This window comes from Pongo abelii, chromosome 7 (assembly GCF_028885655.2).
Source record: "Pongo abelii isolate AG06213 chromosome 7, NHGRI_mPonAbe1-v2.0_pri, whole genome shotgun sequence".
Taxonomy (NCBI): Eukaryota; Metazoa; Chordata; class Mammalia; order Primates; family Hominidae; genus Pongo; species Pongo abelii.
In genome coordinates, this window is record NC_071992.2 from 95,554,652 (window position 1) to 95,577,645 (window position 22,994).

Below are 22,994 nucleotides of genomic sequence, written 5' to 3' on the forward strand. Positions count from 1 at the left end.
GTCAGAAGGAGGCCATCACTAAAGGCTGGGGCTGCTCGCAGGGGTGGCACCAAGGGGAGCCACCCCTTTCACTTTTTGACACTTATGTTTTTTGGAAACTGCAGCCCAGTCAATTCTCCTTATCTGAGCATTCTGCATCCAGGAATTTAACCAATCCTGGAACAAAAGTATTAAGGAACAAACAGTAAAAAAAAAATCAGTACAACAATAAAAATTATACAAATTTAAAAACCAATCTAGTGCAACTACTTACATAGCATTTACATTTCATTAGGTATAATAAGTAATCTAGAGAAGATTTAAAGTATACAAGAGACTATGGGCAGGTTATATGTAAATATTACATCATTTTAAAAAATTATTATTTTTTATTCTTTTTTGAGACAGAGTATCTCTCTGTTGCCTGGGCTGGAGTGCAGTGGCGCGATCATAACTCACTGCAGCCTCAACCTCCTGGACTCAAGCTGTCCTCTCACCTCAGCCTCCCTAGTAGATGGGACTATAGGCATATACCACCATGCCCGGCTAATTTTTTTGCTTTTTAATAGAGCCAAGGTCTCGCTATGTTGCCCAAGCTGGTCTCAGACTCCTGGGCTCAAGTGACACTCCCGCCTCAGCCTCCCAAAGTGCTGGGATTACAGGCGTGAGCCACCGTGCCTGTCCCTAACACCATTTGAGCCTCTGTGAATGTTGCTATCTACAGGGGTCCTAGAACCAATTGCCACAGATATGAAGGGATGACTGCATTCTCCATGGTTCCAGGTATACCATCCTCTTCTACCTCTTCTGCTACTTTGGTGATCCTTTTTGATCTCTTTCACTGATTTCTTTTACCCTAGCCACCCCTTGGACATCCATTTTTCTCCAATAATTTCAACTCTTATTGACTGTTATCTCCACATGCAGCTTCAGCTTTGCTCCTGACCTCCTGGCCTATATCCTCAACTGCTCACAAACACTCCAGCTGGATATTTCACAGTTCTCCAAGTAGCACAGGTCATTATTTCTACCACCCTCATTCCCATACCTCAAACTGAGCTCTCCTCTCCTGTTTGCTAGCATGGCTAATAAGATCCCCACATACACAACCACCCAAATTAAGTCTTGTAAATTTCCATTCCCTCCGCCTCTCCTCCTGCGTCTTTTCTCTTAGATATCTTGTAATCTCTCCCTCTGAAAGTCTTGAATTTAACCCCTTACTTCATTGTCAGTGTCACAATCCTAGCTCCGATCTTCATTATCCATAGCTTGGACTATTATAATTTCTTCTTAATTGACTTATCTGTCTGCGGGTAATTTTCTAAAACACAAGCCTTGTCCTGCCACTCTTTCACTCAAAGACCTATGTTTTTTGTTTGTTTGTTTGTTTGTTTTGAGAAGGAGTTTCACTCTTGTTGCCGAGGCTGGAGTGCAATGGCGCCATCTCAGCTCACCACAACCTCCGCCTCCCGGGTTCAAGCGATTCTCCAGCCTCAGCCTCCCAAGTAGCTGGGATTACAGGCATGTGCCACCATGCCTGGCTAATTTTTTTTTTTTTTTTGTATTTTTAGTAGAGACACGATTTCTCCATGTTCGTCAGGCTGGTCTTGAACTCCCGACCTCAGGTGATCTGACTGCCTCCGCCTCCTAAAGTGCTGGGATTACAGGCATGAGCCACCTTGCCCAGCCTTGGTTTTTTTTTTTTTTTTTTTTTGAGATGGAGTCTGGCTCTGCTGGCCAGGCTGGACTGCAGTGGCACGATCTTGCCTGCATCTGCCTCGGTGCCATGGCTCATGCCTGTAATCTCAGCACTTTGGGAGGCTGAGGTGGAAGGATTGCCTGGAGCCAGGAGTTCAAGACCAGCCTGGGCAATATAGCAAGACCCTGTCTCTATTAAAAAAAAAAAAAGTCTGTGATGCACACACACTTTACCCAAACACATAAACCTGCATTCACTGTATATGTATATTTACTCTGTATATGGTAAAATAACTGAATTAGTATGCACTTCTTTTTTTTTTTTTTTTTTTTTTTTTCGAGATGGAGTCTGGCTCTGCTGGCCAGGCTGGACTACAATGGCACGATCTTGGCTCACTGCAACCTCTGCCTCCCGGGTTCAAGCAATTCTCCCACCCCAGCCTCCCGAGTAGCTGGGATTATAGGTGCATACCACCACGCCCGGCTAATTTTTGTATTTTTAGTAGAGATGGGGTTTCACCATCTTGGCCAGGCTGGTCTTGAACTCCTGACCTCAAGTGATCCACCCGCCTCGGCCTCCCAAAGTGCTGGGATTACAGGTGTGAGCCATCGCACCCGTCCTGGAGCCGTGTTTTGAATTGTGTAGATGTGATGAGGGAAGGATAAGTTAAAATTATCCTGATGTTTAATTTAATTAACATGACTTTCTTCTAGCATTAGCTCTGTCGTTGGACAATAGGGAATAGAAGATAATTTCTTTCCTCTCATGTAATAAGGTCATTATTAGAAATACAAAAGAGAAACTGAATATCAAAAGAACTTCGGTTGAGCATTTCATTCTTTGGGGTTTTGCTTGCTTATAAAACAAGATATACGGGGCTGGGCGTGGTGGCTCATGCCTGTAATCCCAGCACTTTGGGAGGCCGAGGCGGGTGGATCATGAGGTCAAGAGGTCAAGACACTCCTGGCCAACATGGTGAAACCCCATCTCTACAAAAAATACAAAAATTAGCCAGGTGTGGCAGCGCATGCCTGTTGTCCCAGTTACTCAGGAGGCTGAGGCAGGAGAATTGCTTGAACCTGGGAGGTGGAGGCTGCAGTGAGCCAAGATCATACCACTGCACTCCAGCCTGGGCGACAGAGGGAGACTCTGACTCCGTCTCAAACAAAACAAAACAAAACGAAGATGTACTATTATTTCTTAAAATGGATCTACATCATGTTCAGGCACATTGTGAAAAGTGTGGATTTCTGGGCTACATGTCACATTTTCTGAATCTGAATTTCTGGATCTGCATTTTTAGCATTATTATCTGGAAATTCTTTTTTTTTTTTTTTTTTTTTTTTTTGTGATGGAGTCTCACCCTGTCACCCAGGTTGGAGTGCAATGGTGTGATCTCAGCTTGCTGCAACCTCCACCTCCCGGGCTCAAGTGATTCTCCTGCCTCAGCCTCTTGAGTAGCTCGGATTACAGGTGCATGCCACCATGCCTGTGTCCAGGTAATTTTTGTATCTTTAGTAGAGACGGTTTCACCATGTTGGTCAGGGTGGTCTCGAACTCCTGACCTCATGATCCGCCCGCCTTGGCCTCCCAAAGTGCTGGGATTACAGGCATGAGCCACTGTTCCCGGCCTTGGAAATTCTTTATTACTTCTACTAATTTGGTGATGGATCCCTTCTATTCTCTATTGTTTATGGGCTTCTTTTTCCTTAATCATTTTGGAGATGTACCATAATTTCAGTTATCATGTATAGGCTATTATTCCCACTACTCTACTGAACTGTTTTGTTTTTTTTTCAGCTCCATACCCCTGAACTTCTCAAATATTTCCAGTGCTCATCATTGGGTCTTTTGCATGGTCAAAAGGGTTGCAGGTGATTCTTCTGTGTTGTAAAGTTGAAGAGCAGCTTAATCCACACTTCCTTTTTGGTCTCACTTCTCCCCTTTGTTCCGTTCAAACCCTGACTGCTTCAAAAGGAAAACTGAGTGAGTACAGGAAAAAGGACACATATATCTTTATATATCACCTATTGCAGTCAATTTTGTGGTAGGTGTTACTTCAATGGCTGCAAGTCAATGACCATGAGGCCCACTTGTTAAAAATACGAAACAAAGCCAGCTTTGTTGGCTCATACTTGTGATCCCAACACTTTGGGAAGCCGAGGCAGGAAGATTGCTTGAGGATAGGAGTTTAAGATGACCCTGGGCTACATAGTGAGGCCCCATCTCTACAAAACAAAAAACAAAAAACAAAAAATTTGGCCAGGCGAGGTGGCTCACGCTTGTAATCCTAACATTTTGGGATGCCGAGGCAGATGGATCACTTGATCTCAGGAGTTCGAGGCCAGCCTGAGCAACATGGCAAACCCTGTCTCTACTAAAAATGCAAAAATTAGCCAGGCATGGTGGCACATGCCTGTGGTCCCAGCTACTCAGGAGACTGAGGTGGGAGAATCTCTTGAGCCTGGGAGGCAGAGGTTGCAGTGAGCCAAGATCACGCCACTGCACTCCAGCCTGGGTGACAGAGCGAGACCCCATCTCAAAAAAAAAAAAAAAAAAAAAAATTGACCAGGTATAGTGGTGTGCAGCTGTAGTCTCAGCTAATTGGGAGGCTGAAGTGAGAGGGTCTCTTGAGCCCTCCTCCTCACTTGAGCCCAGGGTGCTGGGATTATAGATGTGAGCCACTGCTCTTGGCAACAAGTGCCTTTCGAAGAGCGTATCTTTAATGTATATTATTCAAGGAACTTAATAATTTAATTCCCTCTAAAGGCTAATGCTAATAGCATTTCCATTTTAAAGATGAGAAAACAGGCTAAGAGAGGTTGAGTCATTTGCTCAAGGTAACTCAGCAAGTAAGTAGCAGAGTGAGTATTCAAACCTGCCGGCACTAAAACACACATTTCACGACATGTTATTGCCTGTTATGTCAAAAGAGAAAGAAAACATGTTGTCTGCCCTTCTTGAGGTTTCAGTCTCTGTAGGGAAAAAAGGTACAACTTTAAAGACAGAAAATTATGCTATTGCCTAAGGGAGTTTTAAGCCCATTGCGCATTGCTAAAAGAAAAAAGGAGAGGTTAGAATATACTTCCTGCTCAAGAAAGACTCCTCTGGAATGCTTCCTGGAGTGGGGGCTATTGAAAGCAGGTAAATGCTGGCAGATACACATGGTTGACAGAGTAGGAGAGGCAGAGTTAGGATGTAGAAATGCACAGGGGCTTGTTCGGGAAGTGGTATATGGTCTACCTTGATTGGACTATAAAGATACTGTGGATTAATGTATGGTAGCCCTAGAACATAACAGGTTGTGTCCATAGCCCTTCTGAAGAAGACCTTAGATGTCAGGGGTTTACCCTGTTTACCAAGTGGCAAAAGAACTTCCATGAAGATGTTAAGGCAAGGAGTGAAATGGTCTGAGCAATGCAGTGAAAGTGACCCCATCTTACAGCGTGTCCAGTTGATGGAAATGAAGCCAAATGACTGCTTAAGAAGCAACTGCCAGAAATAGGACGGTGGCAGAGAGGAAGAAACAAAGAGCAAGGATGAGAGATGTGTCAGAGATGGGACCCACAGGACTCTAGTTGATGTGGGGTGGTGGCATGGAGGAGAGGAAGAATGTGATCACTACCATTGTTTCAAATTTGGAAAGAATCCGAAACAAAGGGATGTGTGTGTTCACCTTGGGCAGGAAGAACTGAGGACCTGGGGTGTGGGTGTGTGGAGTTCAAAGTGATCTGAGGAGATGAAGAGGTTCATCAGGCAGATGAAAACTCAGAAGTTTTTGAGATGAGACCCAAGGTCCTGATGGTGGGCTCTGATTTCACAGCCCTCTGCCTGGGAGTGATGGTTGGAGTCGCTGGCTCCTGTGTAGGTGTTCTGCGTGAGTGGCTTCCCATTAAAGGTTAACTGCATAAACACCATTGACTTTAAAAAAAAAAAAAAAAAGAAAAAAGGGTATCTGACAACACTGGTAAAAGGAGTTTTGGACTCACATCCAGTTAAATAAAGAACAAAGATTGCTAGCTGGTTAAACTAAAAAGTTACTTAAAAGATTACTAAAAAGTTACTTAAAAGTTAATGAAATCAATTTTGAAACACTGAGATTTTCCTATAGATTAGAAGGATCGTAATTGAAGTTAATTGTAGTCATGCTAGATTTCCTCTCTGATGTTTATTTTTCTTCTGGTTATATTTCAGACAATTAATAGCGCCTAATGACTCAGGGTTCCAAGTAATTACCACCAACACTTATAATCTCTCTTATTGGGATGTTGTCTTCACGCAGGGGCTCTGAAACTGAAGGAAATTTGTGATTGTTCATGAAAGTCCTTCCACAGACTGTTAAAAAAAATCAGACTTTAAAATAAATGTATTCTTCATTTATGTTTCTATTTGTAGCTACAAAAAATGATAAAAATAATTAAGTTCCATTTAAGTACTCTTTAAAAAGTTCCAATAATTCCCTCTCACACAGCTTTTCTTCCCTCCAATATCAGAATGTTTGAGAGTAATGACAATTAAAGTAGAAGATGATTTTTTAAAAATTCCTTGAAACACTTGGCTTATATATAGGTCTTTCCTCCCTAGGTGTGGAAGCATTTTAGTGGAAGTTTCATCACAGCTTTGTAAATAATTAATCCTCTGTTTCCTCCAAAAGTCTGACAATGTAAGAGTAACAATAACAGGCCATAAAACACTCCCCCTAATTGAGCAAGGGCTCATTCTTCCCTAACAGAGTTCGGGTTGACTGGAATGTGCTGAAGTCACATTCCAACACCTTCCACTGGTCTGGGCAGCTACACAGGACTCCAAAGGGAACTAATGAGAATCTTTGTCTCTAGTTCTGCTCTTAGGAAGAAGGTCCAGGAAGAAATGAAGAGTCCAGAAGGCAGACTAGAAAAGGGGGTGGGCCTGGAAAACAAAGGACAAAGTAAATCATGGGGCGAGAGCTGGTCTATGTGTGGAAGGATGAGGCAGGCAGGGATGGAGAAATTCAAACCGGGGGGGAAGCTGACCTAAAATACATTGGGGAGGACAATAGAAGAGCAGATCAGACATCCAACCAAAAGCCCCCAAACGTCTTTTTCTTTTTCTTTTCTTTTCTTTTTTCTTTCTTTCGTTTCTTCTCTTTTTTTGAGACAGGGTCTCACTCTGTCACATAGGCTGGAGTGCAGTGGTGCAAACACAGCTCACTACAGCCTCAACTCCCTGGGCTCAAGTGATCCTCCTTCCTCAGCCTCCCAAGTAGCTGGGACTACTGGTGCTAGCCACCACATCTGGCTAATTTTTGTAGAAACGGGGTTTCACCATGCTGCCCAGGCTGGTTTTGAACTCCTAGGCTCAAGCTATCCTCCCACCTCAGCCTCCCAAAGTGCTGGGATTACAAGCATGAGCCATTGTGCCCGGCCTCCTTTTTCCTTAATGACTTTAGTGGGGTACAGTAACATACTGTAACTTTCACCAGTTTTAAATACACAATTCAATAATTTACCCCGTTGTACAACCATCACCGTAATCCAGTTTTAAATTTTATTTTTAATTTTTAGCTTAAACAACCAAAATTTATTTCTTCACATTCTAGAGGCCAGAAAGTCTGAGATCAAGGTGTCAGGAGGGTTGGTTTCTTCTGAGGCCTCTCTCCTTGGCTTGTAGCTGGCTGTCTTCTCCCTGTGTCTTCACTGGTCTCCCCTTTGTGTCCATAATCCAGTTTTAGAACTTTGCCTTCACCCCAAGAAGATCTCTCTTAATCATTTGCAGGTAATCCTCATTCCTACTCCAAACTCCAGGAGACCACTGACTTAGTTTCTGTCTCCATAATTTTGACTATTCTGGGCACTTCATGTAAATGAACTCACATCATTATGTGGTCTTTTGTGACTGGCTTCTTTCAATTATAAATGGTTTTGAGGTTAATTCATATTGTTGCAAGTATCACTATTTCATTCTTTTATCGTGAAACAGTATTTCAATGTGTGGATATATGCTTTTTGTTTATTTAGCAGCTGATGGACAGTTGGATTGTTCCCACTTTTTCAGTTCTTATGAATAATGCCGCTGTGAACATCGGTGTTCATTCAAGTCTTTGTGTGAGCATATGTTTCCATTTTCCTTCATTAGATACCTGGGAATGGAATTGTTAGATAATTCAGTAAACTTATGTTTAACATTTTAAGAAACTGCGACATTTTCCAAAGTGGCTGCATCCTTTTATCTTACCACTTATAATACATGAAGGCATAACAATATATGTGTCTTTCTCCATATTCTTGTCAATTTATGTTACTGTATGACTGAAATTATAGCCATTCTAGTGGGTGTGAATAGTATCTTACATGGTTTTAGTGTGAATTTCCCCAAAGATTAATAATGTTAAGCATCTTTTTAATGTACTTATTAGCCATTTATGTAACTCAGCAAAATGTATATTCAAATCTTTTGCCTATTTTTTTAGGCTAGTCACATGAAACAGTGGGAGAGGAGAAGGATTTTGCCCTTTTTAATTGGATGTTTGTCTTATTGAACTGTAAGAGTTCTATATATACTATGGATACAGGTTCTTGATCAGATATATGATTTGAAAATATTTTCTCACAGCCTATGGCTTGTCTTTTTACCTTTTAAAGAGTTTATCTTTATTGTTTTAATTTTTTTGTAGAGACAGGGTCTCACTATGTTGTCCAGGCTGGTTTCAAACTCCTGAGCTCAACTGATCCTTCTGCCTTAGCCTCCCAACGTGCTGGGATTACAGGTGTGAGCCACTGTACTTGGCCTCTTTTCCCATTCTTAATGATGTCTTTTATAGTACAAGTTTGAAATTTTGATGAAGTCCAATTTATCAGTTTTTTCCTTTAAGGGTTATGCTTTTGGTGTTATATCTCAAAAATTTCTGCCCAACACAAGTTCATAAAGATTTTCCTCCTATATTTTCTTCTAAAAGTTGTATATTTGTAGCTCTTACATTTAGGTGTCTGATTCATTTTGAGTTAACTTTTTGGTTATGGTGTGAGGTGAGGGTCTGGATCAATCTTTTTGCATTCAATAACTTATTTAAAAGGTTTTTGTTTTTTTTTTTGAGATGGAGTTTCACTCTTGTTGCCCAGGCTGGAGTGCAATGGTGTGATCTTGGCTCACTGCAACCTCTGCCTCCCGGATTCAAGTGGTGGGTCATGCCTGTAATCCCAGTACTTTGGGAGGCCGAAGCTGGTGGATCACTTGAGGTCAGGAGTTCCAGACCAGCCTGACCAACATGGTGAAACCCCATCTCTACTAAAAATACAAAAAATTGGCCAAGTGTGGTGGTGGGCGCCTGTAATCCCAGCTACTTGGGAGGCTGAGACAGGAGAATCACTTGAACCTGGGAGGCAGAGGTTGCAGTAAGCTGAGATTGCACCACTGCACTCCAGCCTGGGAAAGAGAGTGAGACTTTGCCTCCAAAAACAATTACTTTTTTTCATAAAAATAATTGGTATTTGTGGCACCATTTTTTTGTTTGTTTTTTTGTTTTGTTTTAAAGTACTAATACCAGCATCAGCATCTGGGGCTTGCTACAACCTCCTACCAATGCCCTACAAGACATCTATTTTAAATATTTTTTTTGTTTTTTTTTTTTTTGAGATGGAGCTTCACTCTTGTTGCCCAGGCTGTAGTGCAATGGTGCATTCTCAGCTCACTGCAACCTCTGCCTCTTGGGTTCAAGTGATTCTCCTGCCTCAGCCTCCTGAGTAGCTGGGATTACAGGGACCCGCCACCATGCCTAACTAATTTTTTGTATTTTTTTAGTAGAGATGGGATTTCACCATGTTGCCTAGGCTGGTCTTGAACGCCTGACCACAGGTGGATCCGCCCACCTTGGCCTCCCAAAGTGCTGGGATTACAGGCGTGAGCCACCGTGCCCAGCCTAAATAGTTTTTTTTAAGTACTAATACAAACTGATAATTTTCTGATGTATTTATGTATTTATTTATTTATGTATTGTCTTTCCCATTTGGACAAAAACTAGAGGAAAAATGTAAAAAAATGTAAACTTGTCTATGTTTACCACTGCAGTACCCTCAATGCCAGGTACCTAGGAGATGCTCACTGTATATCTGATGAATAAATTAAGTGCTAGGGTAGTAAGTCAGTTGGTAGAACAAAATTACTCGTGTAGGTGAGTGGGGAGTATGCAGCTGAGGTTTCAGAGCAGAAACCAATTGGTAAGGCTTACCTTGGATTTTGGGTCTGTTTTCATGCCACTGTGATTCAGGACCTCTTGCTGACAAAGTGCTTTTTGGCTGCCCTAAGTATAGCTTATTATTTTCTTTTTCTTTTTTTCATTTTTTTAAACTTTTAATTTTTTTCTTTTCTTTTTTTTTTTTTTTTTTTTTTTGAGACGAAGTCTCACTCTTGTCCCCCAGGCTGGAGTGTGATGGCACGATCTTGGCTCACTGCAACCTCCACCTCCCGGGTTCAAGCAATTCTCCTGTCTCGGCTCCCCAAGTAGCTGGGATTACAGGCACCTGCTACCACATCTGGCTAATTTCTGTATTTTTAGTAGAGATGGGGTTTCACCATGTTGGCGAGGCTTGTCTCGAACTCCTGACCTCAGGTGATCCACCCGCCATGGCCTCTCAAAGTGCTGGGATTACAGGCGTAAGCCACCGTGCCCGGCCTAATTTTTTTTTTTTTTAGAGATGGGGTATCATTCATTGCCCAGGCTGGAGTGCACTGATGCAATGATAACTCACTGCAGCCTTGAACTCCTGGACTCAAGTGATTCTCCTCCCTCAGCCTCCTGAGTAGCAGGGACTACAGGTGTGTGCCACTGCACCAGCCCAAGTATAGTTTTTGAATTTAATATAGTAGTTGGGGGCATATGTATACGTTTAATAATATACTTATTATTCATTTATTCAACAAGTATGTTTGTGTCCCTTTCCAAGTATCAGAGGTTTTCCTAAGACTTGGAGATTAAGTGGTAGAGGAGGTAAATGTGTTCTCTGCCCTTGTGAAGTGCTCAGTTCCCAAACCTCTCACTAACTAGCTGTGTGACCTTGTGAATGGTATGTGACTTCCTCTAAGCCTGTTTTCTGATTTGTAAGATGAAGATTGTAAAGTAGATACCTTATTTGATTTTGACAAGTATTAAATAAAGTACACAATGCAAGGGCAACTACTATTTTGCATAATAAATATTCAGAATGGTATTATTATAAGTTGTTTAACCTACCAGGTAAGATGGAATGATACCGTATTTCTCAGCCTCACCTCCCACTTAGTACCTTATTAATGATTCTGAGTAAATCACTGAAAGACAGGGAATTAATATTTCTTTTTAAAATCTTTAGATTTGTTTATTATAAAGGCACTACATGTGATAGAGTAAAAAATAAACAGTGCAGAAGCATATACAATAAAAAGTACAAATTCCCCTACCCACAGCACACACCCAACTCATTCTTCAGGGGCAATCACTGTAAACAATTCTATTTCTCCTCCTAGAAAAGTCTTATGCATATAAAAGTGTATATATATATATGCATATCCATAGAAAACAAACAGCAGTTTCATGTCCTTTGCAGGGACATGGATGAAGCTGGAAACCATCATTCTCAGCAAACTAACACAGGAACAGAAAGCCAAACACCGCATGTTCTCACTCATAAGTGGGAATTGAACAATGAGAACACATGGACACAAAGAGGGGAACATCACACACCCGGGCCTGTCGCAGGGTTGGGGGAAAGAGGAGGGAGAGCATTAGGACAAATACCTAATGCATGTGGGGCTTAAAACCTGGATGACGAGTTGATAGGTGCAGCAAACCACCATGGCACATGTATACCCATGTAACAAACTTGCACGTTCTGCACATATATCCCTGAACTTAAAAAAAAAAAAAAAGAAAAGATAAAACAAACAGCACAAAGACTTAGACATTGCCAATCATTATCACAGAGCATTTTCACTTAATAATGTATATTGGAGAGCAGTCCAAGAGGAACATATCTTGCTCTTACTCAGAATGAGTATTTTTACGTTTTCTCAAAACACAATTAAACACCACCACTACCACCACCAAAATACTCTCAAACTTTTGGAGAAAGTTTATGGGCTACACCCTCCTTTCCTTGCAGCCCCCGCACTCCACACCCTGGCCTCCCGCGGCTTCCAGCAGCCAGGGCCTGGCACCTGCCCACCCACATTTTCTTGGCCTGCAGCCAGCTGTGGTCAAACCAGCAGCAGAAAGTGAGGGTGGGGGAGCAAAGAAGGAAGAGAAAGCATATCTTCCAAGAGCAGTTGAGAAAGAGCTGCACGAGTCAAGCCGACACGTAAGGCATAGCATCGAAAGTGTTTTATTACAGGCATTTACACAGAAGGTATCAGGAAGACTGTTCTAGAAGGCAGTGGGTGCGGGAACATCAGGCTTTTGTACTGGTAGTGACAGCTGCATCTGAGATCATGATTGGTGGATGTAGGCAGTGAGAAAGTGCTTGGGGTCGCAAGGGACAAACCTGCTCCCTAGAAATGCAGTGATCTAGGGTTGCAGGGGAGGGGCGAGGGGCAAAGAGAGAGATTTCCTCAGAGAAGTGAAATAGCAAGATTGGGCCCAGTGCCAGATGAAGGACAAAGGAATGCTCTGCCCTTCCTCACTGAAAACTAAACCCCACTTCCTCCATATCCCACCTGCTTGTTTCTCCTCCCACCTCACCACTCTCAGCCCGACTGCTTGACTTCACTTTTGTGAGGGGCTCTAGCTAGAGCTCAGCCTTCAGCTAAGGGTCCAAATGACTGACGTCTCTCCCCACACACAGGCTTCTCAGTGGTTGGACGCTAAGGCAAGTAAAACCTGGGGTAGAGATTCTCATGACCTTGGGAGATGGAGAAACAGATCTTTGATCTTTGCCTCTTTCCTTTGGTTATTCATTTAATCTTGGTTCTTTGGGTTGTGTCTACCTCCACCTGGGCCAGAAAATATTATAGAATGGTTTAGAGTTTCTAAATTAGGCTGTTAGCAGGGCCAGCACCTCAGCCTGCAGGCCTGGCCTAGAGCCTACACCCAAGAAAGTAAAAACACTCCTTGGGTGGGGCTTTCCTAGACATAAAGCTTTACCATGCCTCTAAGCAGGTGAGCTCCAGCCAAGATTATATTGGGCAGGTAATAAAATTAAGGGCAATAAAACCAGATAAACCACCTCATTAGCAGCAGTGTACTGGTAAGGCCATTTCAACAAGAAGAGGAGGATAGACGGAAGACTCAAACCCTTTGTCAAGTTCTTTCCAATGGCCTCCTCTGAAAAGGAACATTCTTTTCAGGAGTGTTGGCTTGGAAGAGAGGGCATATGTACATTTATCCAGCACCTGCTGAGACTAAGTGGTGGTTCAGAGGAGAGCCTCTGGAATTTGGGTCTGTCACTTGATTGCTACTGAGAGATCACCAGCTGAACTGCTTGACTTTTCTCAGAAATTTTTTATCAGTCATGTAAATGAGAGAGTGAAGATCCTGTACCAGTCTATGTAGGATCAACTGATCACTGAGTGTAGATTTACACATTAAAAGCCACACTTATAGTTTCAAAAAAAAAAGAAAGAAAAAAATGGCACTACTTATTTTGTAAAGATAGAACCATTTTCTTTCTTTTCTTTTTTTTTTTTTTTTTTTTTTTTTTTTTTGAGGCAGAGTTTCAGTCTTGTTGCCCAGGCTGGAGTACAGTGGTGCAATCTCAGCTCATTGCAACCTCCACCTCCCAGGTTCAAGTGATTCTTTTGCCTCAGCCTCCCAAGTAGCTGGGATTATAGGCATGCACCACCACACCCGGCTAATTTTTTGTATTTTTAGTAGAGGCGGGGTTTCACCATGTTGGTCAGGCTGGTTTCAAACTCCCAATCTCAGGTGATCCGCCTGCCTCGGCCTCCCAAAGTGCTGGGATTACAGGCCTGAGCCACTGCATGTGGCCAGAACCATTTTCTTAACTGTATACATCATAGTGATGTTATGTTGCTTTTAAGGGATTAAGAAGGAAAAACATGGAAAAAGCAATTAGGTTCTCAAAATTGCCTGCACCTGCCTGGGTGCCATGGCTCATGCCTGTAATCTCAGCACTTTGGGAGGCTGAGGTGGGAGGATTGCTCGGGGCCAGGCGTTCAAGACCAGCCTGGGCAACATAGCAAGACCCTGTCTCTATTTAAAAAAAAAAAAAAAGCCTGTGATGCACACTCACTTTACCCAAGCACATAAACCTACACTCACTGTATATGTATATTTACACTGTATATGGTAAAATAACTGAATTAGGATAAACTTTTTTTTTTTTTTGAGATGGAGTCTTGCCCTGTCATCCAGGCTGGAGTGCAGTGGCACGATCTCGGCTCACTGCAACCTCAGCCTTCCAGGTTCAAGCATTTCTCTGCCTCAGCCTCCCAAGTAGCTGAGATTACAGGTGCCCACCACCACGCCTGGCTAACTTTTGTATTTTTTTAGTAGAGACGGGGTTTCACCATCTTGGCCAGGCTGGTCTTGAACTAATGACCTCGTGATCCACCCGCCTCAGCTTCCCAAAGTGCTGGGATTACAGGTGTGAGCCACTGCACCCAGCCAGGATGCACTTCTAAGTAGTATTTATGAATTTATTTATTTTGAGATGGAGTTTCGCTTTGTCCCCCAGGCTGGAGTGCAGTGGCGCGATCTCAGCTCACTGCAAGCTCTGCATCCTGGGTTCATGCCATTCTCCTGCCTCAGGCTCCCAAGTAGCTGGGACTACAGGCACCCACCACCACATCTGGCTAATTTTTTGTATTTGTATTTTTAGTAGAGACAAGGTTTTACCATGTTAGCCAGGATGGTCTCAGTCTTCTGACCTTGTGATCCGCCCACCTCGGCCTCCCAAAGTGCTGGGATTACAGGCATGAGCCACTGCGCCCAGCCAGTAGCTTTTATTTTTTTAAGCATTGGCAAAATATTTCTATAAATAAATACTTGCCCTTGTCAATTTTATTTCCATAAAACTTCTCCAAATATCATTTGGTAATTGAGCTTCTAAATAAGATGCCCTCCTAACAATTGTAAACTGTGTTTGCTAACTAATAAGAGGCATGAAGTGTTCCATGAATGTATTATTCTTGGGGATTCAGGCTGTGGTGATGTGAGCAGCCACCCCTTTGGGACACATCATGCTGGTAAACCACTGATTCATGACACACTGCCAGGAATGGCCGTCATCCAAGTCCGGGGGCAAGTTCAGCCAGCGCCAGAAATCACCCAAGAAGGGCTAGTCAGATGTTTAATTCCTGCCTTTGTCAGAATCCTAAGAATTATTTTTGATATGTCCTTTTCCCCTCCCATCTTTATCCAATCAATTACCAACATCTCTCAACTGGTTTCACTTCCTAAATGCCCCTCCAATCTGTCCACTCCTCTTTTACTCTACCACCGCTTTCCTAGGCCAAACTGCCTGGATTATTACAAAATCTTTCCAACTGGGTTACCCCATCCACTTTTGTCCCCCTCCAATCAAGTCCCCACACAGTGACCAGGTTGATTTAAAGCGAGCAAAGATCTGAGTGGTCTTTCCTCTCCCTCCCAGACTCCAGTGGCTTCCCCTTGCTCTCAGATGGAAGATCAATATCTGCACCTGCCCAGGGGCCATGAATGAACTGGCCTCTCTCCAACTGGCCAGTCTCATCCTGTACTTCACATCACTATTCCAGCACTTTCTCCACGACATTAATCTGCTCATGGCTCCTCCTATCTCACGAAATTTGGGGAAGACCCACGTACCTGAATTTTCCCAAAAGTTCCTTAGGTGGTTCTGAACCACTACTATGGTTGAAAGTATTAATAGCTAGACTGGCTCTTCCTGTCTGTGCCAGGGCGGCATGTAGTGCATGCCGAGCCACAGAGATGCTCAGGCTGTGCCCTCAGGATGACCGAGTGGGAGACAGCAGCACCAGTGGTGGCAGAGAACCCTGGCATCAAGCTCTTTGGGAAGTGGAGCTCCGATGATGTGCAGATCTGAAACTTCCTTGCAGGATTACACTGCAGTGAAGGAGAAGTATGCCAAGTACCTGCCTTGCAGTGCGGAGCGGTATGCCGCCAAACGCTTCCGCAAAGCTCAGTGCCCCATCGTGGAGTGCCTCACTTACTCCATGATGATGCACGGCCGCAACAACCGCAAGAAGCTCATGATTGCGCGCATCGTCAAGCACGCCTTCGAGATCATCCAGCTGCTCACAGGCGACAACCCTCTGCAGGTCCTGGTGAACGCCATCATCAACAGTGGTCCCCGGGAGGACTCCACACGCATTGGGCGAGCCAGGATCATGAGACGACAGGCTGTGGACGTGTCCCCATTACGCCGTGTGAATCAGGCCATCTGGCCGCAGTGCACAGGCGCTCCTGAGGCTGCCTTCCGGAACATCAAGACCATTGCTGAGTGCCTGGCAGATGAGCTCATCAATGCTGCCAAGGGCTCCTCCAACTCCTATGCCATCAAGAAGAAGGACGAGCTTGAGAGTGTGGCCAAGTGCAACCGCTGATTTTCCCGGTTGCTGCCCAATAAACCTGTCTGCCTTCTGCCTTTTGTGACGGCCCCACAAAAAAAAAAAAAAAAAAAAAAAAAAAAAAAAAAAAAAAAAAAAAAAAAGTAGCTAGACTGAAGATGGAGCCAAGTTGAAACTTGCATCCCAGGCTCTTATGATAGCATCAGAGTTTGACTTAGGTTTAAAAAGCAGGCCAGGAAAAATTTCAAACTGGCAAGTCATGGGGCAGGCTTTGCAGAGCAGGTCACTGCTGTTCCTTCTGCTATCCCAAAAGGGCTTGAAGAGTGAATTACAGATAAACCGCTGGGTAAATACCTTGTTACTTTCTAGAAAATGTAAACGTAGCTAAAAGAAGCAACCATGAGGCTGAGGATGCATTCACAAATGCTCTGGAATATTATAGATGAAGCAGATGGTTCCTTCATAATCAAAAACTCAGCCGAAAATGTCTTTCTCTGGAGGAATAGAAGCTCGTGTTTGTAGATTCTGTGTAATCATGTTGTAACAGAGCTTGTTAAATGGATTCAGATGAGCTATGGGTCGAATCCTGTTCTAGAAACCGATAACTAGGAAAGGCTAAGCCTGATCAAATGGTATTTATTGCTCTTCTCTTCCAATTCCATTATAGAAAGATTCCAACATATTGTCAAATTCCCTTTTCTGCAAATATCTCATGAATTGCATTTTAAAAATGGGATTGATTGGCCAGCACGGTGGCTCACGCCTGTAATCCTAACACTTTGGGAGGCCAAGGCAGGCGGATCATGAAGTCAGGAGTTCAAGACCAGCCTGGCCAAGGTAGTGAAACCCCATCTCTACTAAAAACAATTAAAAAATTAGCCAGGCATGGTGGCAGGTGCCTGTAATTCCAGCTACTTGGGAGGCTGAGGCAGAGAATTGCTTGAACCCGGGAGGCGGAGGTTGCAGTGAGCCAAGATCATGCCACTGTACTCCAGCCTGGGTGACGGAGTGAGATTCCATCTGAAAAAAAAAAAAAAAGAAGGATTGATTTTATTTGTCACTGTTGCTTATTATTTGTCACTGTTGCTTATAGCAAATACTGAGTCCTCAGCCAGCTGTGGGAGGATATGGCTAGTTTAGATCCCCTCCGAGTTGTGTGTGACAATATCTGCACATTTTCAATAACTGCAGTAATAATTCCCAACATTACGTGGAGAGCAAAGCACAGGAGGAAATAAATCAACTTTTAATGTCAGGATATCACACTCTTTCTAACTTTTTTTTGACATGAATGAGGCAGTAATTGTATAATTAACCTTGAACTTATCACTTTATAGTCAGATGATTACTTTACCAAGAAGCTCTATCTGTAACACACAAGTTTATTTTAAAAAAACAGCTTTCCAAACTAGAAAAAATCTTTAAAATATGACTAGAAAAAATCTTAAAATAATGATTATCATCTGGGTATGGTGGCTTATACCTGTAATCTCAGCACTTTGGGAGGCCGAGGCAAGAGGATCACTTGAGGCCAGAAGTTCAAGACGAGCCTGGGTAACATATCAAAAACCTGTCTCTACCAAAAAAAAAAAAAAAAAGATGATTTTTTATAAGTAATATATGCGAAAGTTCTCAAATATAAAATGTTCAAGAAAATATATAATGAAAAATAGGCCTAACTCTTACCCTCATGACCTCAGCCATCCAATTCTCTTCCCTGGAGGCAAACACAGTGACCAATTTTTTGTTTATCTGTCCAGAGACATTCTGTGCATTTACATATAAACACACATTCTTTTTCAAAACCCACCTGGTAGCATATCTTACATAATGTTGGCCTTTGTGTGTGTATTTTAAATAAGATATGCTGTTGTTCCACATTAGTGCATAGAGAGGAGCCTAATTTAATTGTTAATAGCTGTGTTTCATGAAATAATTTCTTTCTTTCTTTTGCTGCAGAGAAAGAGCTCGATGTGAGACTAGCTCATGCGGGAGAACTGGAGTGATCATTTTAATCCGTCTCCCTGAAGGCTCAGAGGTTAGGGTTTTTATGGACAACTTGGTGAGTAGGGGGCTAAGGAATAGGTGCTGCTGATTGGTTGAGGATAAAATCACAGGGGTGTGGAAACCTATCCTCATGCACTGAGTTTGCCTTTGGGAGGGACCACAGGACCAGTTGAGTCATGAGTCATGAGTCCAGGTGGGATCATTCTGAAAAACATCTCAAAAAAAAAACCAACCTTAGGTTCTACAATAGTGATGTTATCTATAGGAACAATTGGGAAAGTCACAAATCTTGTGACCTCTGGCCACATGACCCCTGAGCAGTAAGGAATTATAGAAATCATGCCTTGTCTGGGTTTGGGCCTCATAGTAGTAATCTCCCAGTACTTTGGGAGGCCAAGGCAGGAGGATTGCTTGAGCCCAGGAGTTTGAGACCAGCCTGGGCAATATAGTGAGACCTCATCTTTATTTTAAAAAAAACAAGAAGAAAAAAAGAAAAAAAGAAACTATGCCCACATCGTAGCAGAGATCAGGCTCCTCCCATAACCCTATCCTTATGACCTTTCATTAGTCTTAGAAAGGCAGTCTTCAGTCCCGGAGCAAAGAAAGAGTTGGTTAGTTTTAGGGACGGACTATTATTATCCTTGCTTTCAAGTAAACTATAAACAAAATTCCTCCCAAAGTTAGCTTGGCCTATGCCCGGGAATGACCAAAGACAGCGTGGAGGTCAGAAGCAAGATGGAGGCAACTATGTCAGATTTCTATTACTGACATAATTTTGCAAAGGCGATTTCAAATCACCCATTGAGCTTCAGCACACCTCCTGAGGCAGGAGCTGCAGAGATGGGAAAAGGCTGATGACTGCTCTAACTTCTTCCTGCGTGATAGTGGGCAGTGGGTTTAGTTGGGGTAGGAGTTGCCCCAGGGTAGGAGGAGTGAGACTATCTTGCAGTTGTCTGTATGTATTCATGGGTACCTGGTTTGGGTCCCAAGATACGCATAACAAAAACATTAGTGCTGTTATCCACAGCTTTAGTGACTATAAGACAAATAATAACCCTAACATAAGGAGTGAAAGTCCTAGCTTCAGGAGTCCCAGTAGAACTGGCTAGAAGTCTTCTTCTTCTTCTTTTTTTTTTTGGGGGGGGGGGCTCACTCTGTTGCTCAGGTGGGAATGCCCTGGCACAATCATGGCTCACTGCAGCCTTGACTTCCTGGGCTCAAGGGATCTTCAGCCTCCTGAATAGCTGGGACTACAGGCGCACACCAAGCCCAGCTAAATATTCAATTTTTTTGTAGAGATGGGGGTCTTACTATGTTGCCTAGGCTTGTCTTGAACTCCTAGGCTCAAGCAATCCTCCTGTCTTGGCTTCCCAAAGTGCTGAGATTACAGGAGTGAGCCACTGTGCCCAGCTTGACCTGACGTCTTAAGGGATCCAGGTGAATGACCCTGATAACTAATTAGATGTGGAGTCATCAGCAGACACTCAAAATCAGTGAACAAGGCTGAAATCTAATAACAAACTGTAGTTTTTCCTAAAACATATATTTTTTCCTCTCTAGTTCTCCATGTTTAATTAAAGACAAATCATAATAGGACCAATGTATTTGCACAATAAATTTCAGTCTTACTATACTTGGCTTAATTATTTGTATAAAGTACAAAAGGAATAATTATTTGCCATATAGGCACTTTTTAAAAAAATTGGCTTTGCTGGAACTCTTTCATAAGAAATCTCAAATTAGACCTTTTAAAAGCCTCTTGAGCCCAGCTAAGGATTTATTTGTGCCTGCAGATACCTGTATGAATTGAGTATATTCCTCTCCTCAAGGTCTCAGAAGAGCTTGGGCTTCCTAGGCCTGTCAGCGAGTGACATTTTTTATCAGGTCAGAAATCCAGTACAAAACATGGTACAAGGCCAGTTTTCCCAAAAGGCTTTTACCATCTCTATAGGTCAACTTCAGTTCCTCAAAGCAGTCTGAAAACATGTTTTTCTAGTCAAAACCTTGGTGAAATAACCATAGTCTCCAATTGTGTCCTGTTACAAAAGAAAACTGATTCTTTTTTCCCCCCATCGGACTCTGCTTGATAAGGAAAACTGATTCTTATTGAACTTATGCAAATAACTTTGTTGCCGTAAGTTAAGAATACTCAGAGTTTCCAAACTCTGGAGAGATTCCATAGAGAGAAATACACTCTAAATTTTGCTCACAGGAGTAAATTTTACTCAATAGTTAAAAGCTGGCCAGGCACGGTGGCTCATGCCTGTAATCCCAGCACTTTGGGAGGCTGAGGTGGGTGGATCACCTGAGGTCAGGAGTTTGAAACCAGCCTGGCCAACATGGTGAAACCCTGTCTGTACTAAAAATATAAAAATTAGCCGGTATGGTGGTGAGCACCTGTAGTCCCAGCTACTTGGGAGGCCGAGGCAAGGGAATCACTTGAACCTGGGAGGTGGAGGTTGCAGTGAACTGAGATCGCACCACTGCACTCCAGCCTGGGCATCAAAGTGAAAGAAAAAAAATTGTTAAAAGTTGTAAATATTAGCTCAAAATAAAAGTTTTTGTGACTTTGAAAAATGAAACAAAAATAATCAGTGGGTTGGGTCTCTAATAACAGGTATTAACTAACTGGGTATCAAAGAACAGGTATAAAAGTAGATTATTGCTGGGCATGGTGGCTCATGCTTGTAATCCCAGCACTTTGGGAGGCCAAGGCAGGCGGATCAGCAGGTCAAGAGTTTGAGACCAGCTTGTCCAACACAGTGAAACCCTGTCTCTACTAAAAATACAAAAATTAGCTGGGCGTGGTGGCAGGCGCCTGTAATCCCAGCTACTCAGGAGGCTGAGGCAGGAGAATTGCTTGAACCTGGGAGACGGAGGTTTCAGTGAGCCGAGATTGCACCACTGCTCTCCAGCCTTGGCGACAGAGCTAGAATCTGTCTCAAAAAAAAAATTTTTTTTTTTATTATTTCAGTCTCCTATTAGTTCAGTCCATGTAATTAACTTCTGTTCTGCTTGATATTCATAAACACATCAGCTTTCCATGAGAGTCCTGGAAATTTTGTTTTTGTTTTTCTATTCCAATAACACAATTTCCAAAGTTATCAAGAACCTGTATCTGGGCACAATGGCACATGCCTGCAATCCCAGCAGTTTGGGAGGCTGAGACTGGAGGATTACTTGAGCTCAGGAGTTTAAGACCAGCCTGGGCAGCAGGGCAAAATCCTGTCCCTACAAAAAAAAAAAAGAAAAAAAAAATTAGCCAGGCATGGTGGCATGTGCCTGTAGTCCCAGTTACTCAGGAGGCTGTGGTGGGAGGATCGCTTGAGCCTGGGAGGTTGAGGCTGCAGTGAGCCAAGATTGCACCACTACACTCCATGCTTGGGTGACAGAGTGAGAACCTGTCTCAAACAAAAACAAGGCCAAAAATCTGCATTCAAAAGTGCCTGTCAAAGTCCTATAGCTGATTATAAAACCATCTTTTTAAAAAGGATCGGGATGGGTATGGAGGCTCACGCCTGTAATCCCAGCACTTTGGGAGGCCAAGGCAGGTGGATCACCTGAGGTCAGGAGTTCGAGACTAGCTTGGCCAACATGGTGAAACCTCGTCTCTACTAAAAGTACAAAAATTTGCTGGGCATGGTGGCACACAACTGTAATCCCAACTACTTGTGGGGCTGAGGCACAAGAATCAATCCAACCTGGGAAGTGGAGGTTGCAATGAGCCAAAATCGTGATCACTGTATCGAAGTAAAATAATTGGTGATAACACAAGTCTCAGAATGGCCATGGTTAAGAACACAATTGACAAGGAAGTCTGGTTATTTTTGTGACATACAACATTTACCATTACAATTATAATTATTACTGATAACATACACTGAGTCATATCGGAATTACAGGAGTTTTGCCCAATTCTGGAACACACACCAATAACACGTTCATACAAATACAGCCTAAAGAAAGCCAAACAGGCTGGATGCAGTGGCTCACGCTTGCAATCCCAGCACTTTGGGAGCCCAAGCACTTTGGGAGGATCACCTGAGCTCAGGAGTTCAAGACCAGCCTGTGGTCAACAAGGTGAAACCTTGTCGCTACTAAAAATACAAAAATTAGCTGGGCGTGGTGGTGGGTGCCTGTCATCCCAGCTACTTGGGTGGCTGAGGCAGGAGAAGTGCTTGAATCCAGGAGGCGGAGGTTTCAGTGAGCTGAGATCGCGCCTCTGCACTCCAGCCTGGGCAACAGAGTGAGACTCAGTCTCAAAACAAAAACAAAAACAAAAAAACAAAAGAAAGCCAAACACCATTTCCTACTTGACAATGTAATTCCTATATAATTTTTTTGGTGGTTGTATGACAAAAAAATTCCTATATAATTTTTTTGATGGTTGTATGGTTTTTTAAATATAGACAACTCTTGATAATTTGTACCAATGAACTAGGGATGATGAACTGGTGTGATGCTCAATAAACATTTATACTTGGTTTGACCTTCCTTATCGATACTTGGTTTGACCTTCCTTATCGAATTTGTAACAAAAAGCAAAATACTAAAGCCACACTGGAAGGTGTAGTTTGGGAAGAAAGAGAAAGCTGCTCACCTGCTGCATTCCTGTACTCTCCTTTGTGCTGGGAATGAACATCGTCATCTTGCCATAGAGCTGTCTTCTTTGCAAACACCTTATAATAGCTCAGCTGGTCTGGAGTTCTGGGAAGGAAAGCCCTCCGTATAGAAGTGAAGTTTCAGCAGTGGTTTGCCAAGTCCTGAGATCAGAATTTCTTTCTTGGCAGTGGTTCGCCAAGTCCTGAGATCAGAATTTTGTTTTTGAGATGAA

General features: G+C 42.9%; 1 pseudogene; it reads left to right on the top strand.

The window, feature by feature from the left end:
• Positions 1–15,576: 15,576 nt before the first annotated feature.
• LOC100450976 (small ribosomal subunit protein uS7-like) lies at positions 15,577–16,215 on the top strand (annotated as a pseudogene).
• Positions 16,216–22,994: the final 6,779 nt, after the last annotated feature.